The sequence below is a fragment of the Bidens hawaiensis genome, unplaced genomic scaffold (assembly GCF_021521415.1).
Source record: "Bidens hawaiensis isolate Kalapana, Puna unplaced genomic scaffold, B.hawaiensis_p1.1 tig00008984_1, whole genome shotgun sequence".
Taxonomy (NCBI): Eukaryota; Viridiplantae; Streptophyta; class Magnoliopsida; order Asterales; family Asteraceae; genus Bidens; species Bidens hawaiensis.
The window spans coordinates 9,213-18,424 of record NW_027504981.1 but is presented as its reverse complement, the minus strand read 5'-3'; positions in this window follow the sequence as shown (position 1 = coordinate 18,424).

Genomic DNA, 9,212 nt, shown 5'->3' with positions numbered 1-9,212 from the left:
ATACGAACGGATTTTGCACTTGATACATATTTCGAGACGGGTGCGGTGAAACCAAACGACCAAACAAAATAATAAAAATATAATTAAGATAGGGAACGATCTCGTTGTCGGTTTCAAAGATTAAATATTTGATAAATGAACCAACCCCACCCAAGGTGAGCTCCCCTTGGGTGGGTGATTTCACCTTACAAACACACACAAACATCACATACAAGTGGCATATTTATAGACTAACACAATAAAAATAAGATAGAAGATCCTCTCATTGAAGCTATACTCGTGCACCGAAGCTCTCGTCTCGTGTTCGGTTTTTCGCCGGCTATGATTATTAACTTGACCATAAAACATATAACGGGTTTCGAAATTTGATTTTGCAATTCATAACTCTTTGGCCAAGCAATGACCCCCTTGACTTATGATATCAAAACTTTGTCAAAATGTATCTCGCATCTTCATGAATAACCTGATAAAGCCGAAGCCTGTTCAATAACCCCTAAGGTATGATCCACCTAATTCATCCATGAAGGAGTTATCGCTTCTTTTATCCATCTTGGATCTTCGAGCAGTATAGGTTCAGAAGAACTATCGGGGACAACGATCAAATGACAAAGCTTGTTATTTCTTCTTTAAGTCCAAATTCATATCCAATTTGTTCAAAGTTCCTCAACTTCTTGAACGCCTCGAAAATAACATAGAAATAGCATGCTTTGAACACGATCCAACAACAAAGAAAAACCCGAACGTATTTGACTTTCTTCAGTTGGTCAACCCCGATCAATAATTATTTCTCGGCCCGAAAATCGTTCCATATAATTACCTCAAATAAAAGTAATCATTCTTCATATGGGCAACCCATTAGTGAATTTAGAACAAGAACTAGGCCCAAAAATAATCACAAGGCCCAAGTGGTTAAATGGAAGCCAAGTTTTCAGCCCAAGACCAAATCCAAGCCCACCTCACTTAATGAACCATATTAGGGCACAAAATATGATAGCATAATAAGACATAAGACAGCCGCAACCGGCTTCCATTGCCGGATTTTTTGGATTCCGGCCACCCATCTTCCTCCACCATCTTCGCTGGCCTGTCACAACCTACAACCACCATTCAAGTCGGACATGCTTCATCTCCTAAACACCACTCACACCCTAGCCGTCTACATAATCTAGTATATATAAAAAATAACAGCCGTCATCATCTATTCCGGCCGCCGAAAAAGGAATACGGTAACCACAGGTCTCGCTTCCAGCCACTCATCCACGATCATGGGGCACCGACAACATATCCATCCTCTACACCCATCAAACATCCAACATACGCCACCATCCGCCGAAAAAATGATTTCCGGCCACCATGTCGGAAAACCGTTAAAGGGCGCCACCGGCCGTATATTATCACATCCACGACCATCATCCAATGTCGTCTTCAACCAGATTCAACTTTCTTTCTTTCTTTTCTTTGTTTACTGCCGCCACTAATCAACACAATGTCCGGAAAAACGATTCGATTCGTTTATGAACGTTTTTTTATAACTTGAAACTCGGGCAGCCACCATTCACCACCGCCAGCAATTTCCGCAAACCCGTCGGTCACATCTTCATCCAACAGTTGCAATGACACGAAATAATTGACACATGTGTATCGGAGTTTGATATTTTACATCTTCATCTTTGAACTCGTTGTCGGAAAGAACCGTAGGGTCGCCGGATATTCGTTGTATAGTGGAGCGGTTCCCGAAACGCCTGGATTAGGCACTTGTAGATCCCGAACATCCGGATCTACAAGGAGAATTCTTCAAACACGCTTATTTCCCACTTTATATCCAACTTTGTTTCTAGATCTAGAAACTTTATTTTCAAACTTCAACGGGTTTTAACATTTTGGTTCGGGTAATAGCGGAAATAGAACCTGAATATCTAGAGCAAAGTTGAATCATAAGATTCAACCCGTTCTGATACCAATTGTAGGTCCCTTGACCGGATATAATAACACAACACTAGTTTACTTGGATCAACCTCTATAGTCGATAGCGAAAATCACTAGTGAGGACGGAGATCTCGGATCTTGTTTGGTTATATTTATTACCGAGAGGGAAGAAGAGAAGAGAGAGTTTGTAATAGGATAAGGATGTGAAATTGACAAAAAGTTATTTGTGTATGAGATACACACACTATTTATAGTTTGTGTGCTCATGCACTATCATTTCATTATTACGATCCAATGGGCTCCAACATACATGGCCTTGGCCCAAACTTACAAAAATATAAACTGACTAGCTAACTTATATACACATTTAAGCATAGTCAAGTACAAAAGACTAAAACACAAAATGGGCCTACCGACTTTCCATTGTGTCATATTTGGTCCTTGTAGAATATGCGTTCTTTAGCCATTTTAAACAATTTTAAGAGTTTTTAATAGTTGTTTGACGAGTTTGAAGTTATGAGGATATAAAAGGGTTAAACCAAGTTAAATACTAATAAACGAAAATTTTAAATAATCTGAAAGGTCCGAATATCATTCCCGAGTCGGGTAAATAAAAACGAATACAAATAAAAACAATATGAAATGTTACAAAGAAGGTGTAACGGTACTATGGAGAATGGAGGCGAGTTGAAGGTTTCGGCGTGATGCGGTCGGAGAGAAGTTCCACATCAGCAAATCACTAACGGAGTTAACATCCGTTAATCATGGTCCGTTAAAAATATACCCCTTTAGTTGGGACCGCTACCGGGTAAGTTTATAATTAGGACTGTTATATGCCAATAGGTTATAGCTGAGATTATATAAAACCAATTTTTCAATAGAAAACAAAAAGAATGATACCAAAGCAATCACTCGTGGTTACCTTTAACAAGGCGACAGGTTCTGGGAGAAAATTTTCATAATAGCATCGCAATCAATAGTTGGATTATGCCAAAATGGAATAGGGATTTATTTAAACATTAATATTTACCCGAATTCTTGATCATAGATGGCAGCTTCGGTTCTTTATTGTACAAGTAGCAGACATGCATTGCTAGATGTTTGTAAGTGAGATATGATTGTGATTGCCAGAGATTATATAGAGAGATGAAAGAGGCATCATATCTTAGGGGATTTTACACGAAATAGGACATACAGGACATCAAATAAATGTTTTATAAAATTTTATCATTTTAATGAGTTGAAAAAAGGATCCAGCTAACTATGTTTATAAAAAAAATAAGTGAAGGAAATTATTTGTCAATAATAAGTAATATGTTGCATATTTAAATTTCAAAGTTATCCTAAGTTAGTATTTTTCTTGTTAAACACTTTTATAAATACTTTTTGTCATAAATTAGTTGTATGGAATATTTGGAAAGTTTAACGATGGCTCATTTATAATATTACATGTTTTTATTTGGTGGAATGCGGAAGTAATAATATTAAAGTTAACGAGTATTGGGTTCTTGTGTAAGATATGGAGCCAAGCCCATAGGATGTTATACATGTGGGTTGGGCCTACATCGATGATTTTTCTATTCATGGGCCAAGCCTATCTTGTGCATTCTAGAATGTGGGCCGAGTTTGTTTCATTAGCCCATCGGGTCAGATTAAGCTTGACTAACAGAACATCAACGTTTGCGTCTTATGGATATTCTATGTTAATCAAACGTGAGTCTTGGGTTCTCACATTAAGGTCGCCTAATAAATCCTTTTTAGACCCTATTTTTAGGATTGTCAATTTTTTTTTTCAATCGATTAAGGTAGACTAATTAATTCTTTTTAGACCCTATATTTAGGATTGTCAATATTTTTTTTTCTATCGAGTACTGCATGTTGAACATCGGTGGGAATGAAATCCTTTCAAAGGTTATATTAGCATTAAATATTGTCGCTTGTCACACACATTTGAAACATTTCTCTCTACCACATATTAAGTATTTCTTAGCACCATATCATACCATAGGTCCAGATCCAGATCTATATTAGCTTGAAATGTAAAACCGAAATGAATATGCGAAGTGAAATCAAATAAATAAATATACAAAAAATATTAAAGATGTATAACCAAACAAATGTTTTCATTAGAAACCAAATGATAAAAGTTACAACTTGATTTCTGGTTGATGAAAATATCTGCCAAGAAATGTTGAACGCTTCGCTCGTGTTCTTACTTAATGCACTGCCTTCTAACCCCATTGCGAAAGCCAAAATTCTTAAGCATCCGTCAGTGGGTTTTCCGTTAACCTCACCCGCTTGGTTCTTTGTGAATTTGCAGAATGGGATTACTTAATCCCCAAGGTTCTCACTCCCGATGTTCCCAACCGCTTCATGATTTGCCTCCATGTTTGCTTCTTCTTTAACTAAAATAACAAAATCCAAATCAACAAGTTAGTAAATAAGAGTATAAACACATATTAAGAAAAGGAATACTTAAACACGATTACATGAGCAACTTGCCTGACCACGGTGACTAGATTCTGGAATCTGACTAGAAACGTTATTTACATGTGTTGTAGCGCATCCCGCCTAAATTGTCCACATAGGCTTAGTTTAAATACCCGTTTCCTGCTTGGTATGCCTCTCTTAACTGAATAATATTCCCAGCAGTGATTATGCCTTGATTTTAGGAATAGATTATGATATCTTATTTATTGTGTATAATTTGTTTATATCGTTTCCTAATTTACCGATTGTAATCTCCCTTTTTAAAGGGTATTGTAAATCAATGGAGATCATCAAGAATTCTCAACCATAAACACTTTATGGTATCAGAGCTTCGGTTCTGAAAAGCACCCACCTCTTCCCCTTCCTTTTTTTCTGGCTATTTTTTTTTGCACTGTTGCCGCCATTATGACCACAACAGACGATCAGCAGTCTTCATCCTCTAACCCTTCACCCTGCGGCACCAATATCACATACACCTCGTGGGCAAAGCTTTTTAAGTTTCACTCCATTGCCTACCGTGTCATTGATCACATCGATGACACACCACCCCAAAACCTTCAACCTTCGGATCCTTCATTCACCGCCAGGAAAGAGCTGGATGCATTGGTCTCCCAATGGATATACTCTACAGTTATGACCTGCTCACTCGCATCATTGACACCGAAGCCACGGCTCGGACCACCTGGCTAAAACTGCAACGCATCTTCCTCAGCAACAAGAAAGCAAAAGCTGCTGCCCTGAAACCAGATTCGTGAATCTCACCCTCGCCGCTTGTAGTTCCATTGATGACTATTGCAAGCAACTGAAAGATCTCGCCAATCAGTTAACAGATGTTGACCAGCCCGTCAGTGAATCTTGCCTGGTTCTGCAACTGGTCTGAGGCCGTCCCCTGAGTTTGACACTACTGCCTCGCTGATAAACTCCCAAGATGCAGACTGGGATCGTGCCCGATCAATGTTGAACGACGAAGTCATCCGTCAGGCAGTGCGTCAACAGCAGACCTCTTCTGTCCTTGTTACTCCGACTGCTCATAACATCCCCTCCCAAAGCTTTCAACACTATGCAACTAAAATACAACGACCCGACTCAATATATGGACACCGGAGCTGAACGCCATGTCACTGGCAACCGAGGAGTGGGTCGAGTGACATGAGATGGTGTAGGAGCGGTAGTTGGCTGGTTTTTAGGTGGTAATGGTGCAGGGTCAGTCCAATTATAGGGGTCTTGGTCCGGGCAGAAACAACTCCCGAGGACGAGGCAGAGGTTGCAGCCACCGAGGAAACCCCACAGGGACCCTTGGTCTTTCACACCTCCTTCTCCTAACCAGCCGTACCCTCAGTGGGCTTGGTGGAATACCCCACCTTGCCCCTACCCAACTCAGAATACATGGTGCCCTAATCAGTCCCAAAACACACCCGCTGCCCACTACACGGGTTACCCAGGTCAGCAACCATACGGCTTAGCACATGTTTTTCCTACAGCTTCACCAACCGGGTTTGATGCGTTGAGCCCTTCGGATCTCAGCCAAGCTTTCAACACTATGCAACTAAAATACAACGACCCGACTCAATATATGGAGCCATGTCACTGATAACTGAGGTATGATTCGTCACCCTGACTCATTTCCTGTCAATACTAAACTTTTAGTCAACAACGGACAGTGTTTACTGATTGAGGGTTCGGGTACTGGTTTCCTTCCCATTTTTAACTGAACTTATATCCTTCCAAACATCCTTTATAGTCCACAAGTCATTAAAAACTTATTGTTCGTCCGTCGATTCACTCATGATAACAATGTTTCCATTGAATTTGATCCTTTGGTTTTTCATTGAAGGATCTCAAAACTGGACGGCACCTTTCCCGCCACAATAGCACGGGAGATCTTTATCCAGTCACTCCACCAACCCTTCCACCGCAAGCTTGTTCAATCACATCTACAACTTTACCATAGCACGACCGTCTCGGGCACCCTGGAACTCAAGTTTTAGATGTTTTATCTAGACATTTTGGTTTTTCTTGTAATAAAAACAAGCAGTCTTCATTTTGAAATTCGTGTCATTTATCTAATAGCAAACGTTTGCCATTTTATGAATCAAACTCTTTTACTTTTCCCCTTTTGATATTATACATTGTGACTTGTGGACATCTCCTATCCCTAACAAAACTGGCTATAAATACTACATGGTATTAATTGATAATTTTTCAAATTTTGTGTGGGTCTACCCTTTGAAATTTAAATCAGAAGCCTTCACCACATTTACAAAATTCCATCAATTAATAGCCACCCAATTCAACCGCTACATTAAGACCTTTCAATGCGACTTGGGTGGTGAATTCGATAACCATGCCTTCAAAAGTTTTGCCCAACACCATGGCCTCTTATTCCGTTTCTCTTGCCCCCAAACCTCATCCCAAAATGGCCAAGCTGAACGTATGATCTGTCTCCTTAACGACATTATTCGTTCGCTCCTCATTCATGGCCACTTACCACCTGTCTTTGGGGTCGAGGCCCTTCACACCGCCGCCTACCTTCACAACATCCTTCCCACCAAACGCCTCAATTTCTTCACACCTACCTTTGCCTTATATCTCCATCACCCTACATATGATCACCTTCGTGTATTCGGTTGCGCTTGCTACCCAAATACATCAGCCACTCAGCCCCGAAACTACACCCTCGTTCCATTCGTTGTATCTTCCTCGGATACCCCACTGATTTTAGGGGATATCGTTTTTTTTACCCCACCACAAGGAAAGTCCATATTTCACGACATGTCACCTTTGACGAAAAAACGCTCCCTTACACCATACCTACCCCATCCTCTACCTATAACTTTCTAGATGATACCAACCCACCAGGTTTCACTTTATCTCGTCCTATCCCACCTGCGTCCACCTCACAGCCACATCTACACTCAACATCCCCATTCCCGGTGACATATCGACATCGCCCAAAGTCTCCTGCCCCAACCTTCCACAAACTGAGCCTACCTCAGCACCTCCACAGCCCCAAAACACGACTGACCCTGCACCATTACCACCTAAAAACCAGCCTACTACCGCTCCTACACCATCTCATGTCACTCGACCCACTCCTCCTTCAAATACCCACCCTATGACCACCCGCTCTAAAGCCTACCATGCTCTTACATCCGCCACCATTTACCCCATTCCCACATCCTATGCCAAAGCCTTTGCCGACCCTCATTGGGTACACGCTATGCAGACTGAGTTTAGTGCTTTACAGGTAAATGATACATGGGAGCTAGTGCCTCGACCAGACGACCGACCGGTCATTCTGTGTATGTGGCTCTTCCAACACAAGTTTAAATCGGATGGGTCACTTGAGAGGTACAAAGAACGTATGGTAGTTAATGGAAAATCCCAAACAGTTGGTATTGATTGTGAGGACACCTTCAGTCCGGCTGTCAAACCGGCCACCATAAGGACCGTCTTATCCATTGCAGTCTCTCGTTCTTGGCCCATTCATCAACTGGATGTCAAGAACGCCTTTTTACATGGTCACTTAAACGAAACTGTTTTCATGCATTGGGGTTTGTAGATAGGCGCTGCCCGAACTTTGTATGCAGGTTGAAAAAGTCCCTTTATGGACTTAAACAGACGCCTCGGGCTTGGTATACTCGGTTTGCTTCTCATATTCTGTCACAGGGTTTTCACAGCAGTGTGTGTGATAATTCACTTTTTATTTTCACACGCGGCACCCAGACTGCTTATTTACTTCTTTATGTTGATGACATAGTGCTCACCGCTTCTTCTGATAAGTTATTAGAGAATATTATTAGCATGCTCTCACGAGAGTTTGCAATGACCGACTTAGGTCCCTTACATCATTTTTTTGGATCAAAGTGACCAGGACATCTAGTGGCTTATTCTTGGATCAATCTTAGTATACTAAGGACATCATTAATCGGGCTTCTATGTCCTCTTGCAAACCATGTGCTACACCAGTTGATTTATCAGCAAAACTCAGTGCTTCTGTTGGTTCTCTTTTTCATGACCCCACTCTATATCGCAGCCTTGCGGAGCGTTACAGTAACTCACCTTTACACGCCCGGACATATCCTATGCTGTTCAACAGATTTACCTATTCATGCATGAACCTTGGGATCCTCACTTTGCCTTTCTGAAGCGCATTCTCCGGTATTTACAGGGCACAATTGATTATGGCATACACATTGGCAGGACTAATACACATTCTATGGTTGCCTACTCAGACGCCGATTGCGGAGGATGCCCCGATTCCCTCGTTCCACCAGTGGATACTGTGTATTTCTTGGTGATAATTTGATCTCCTGGTCCTCAAAACGACAACCCACTATTTCAAGATCCAGTGCCGAGGCAGAGTATCACGTGGTGGTCAATGCCGTTGAAGAGGCCACTTGGCTTCGAAATTTACTTTATGGCAAGCCACTGTCATTTATTGTGACAATGTCTCTACCGTTTACATGTCCGACAACCCTGTTCAGCATCAGCGAACCAAGCACATTGAAATTGACATACATTTTGTTCGGGAAAAGGTTCGAGTTTTACATGTGCCATCTTCGTTTCAGTATGTGGACATATTTACCAAAGGTTTAGCTCGTCAGTTGTTTCAGTCTTTTCGGTGCCCTTCGCCCGCTCAAACTGCGGGGGAGTCTTAACCGAATAATATTCCCAGCAGTGATTTTGCCTTGATTTTAGGAATAGATTATGATCTCTTATTTATTGTGTATAATTTGTATATATCGTTTCCTAATTTACTGATTGTAATCTCCCTATTTAAAGGGTATTGTAAA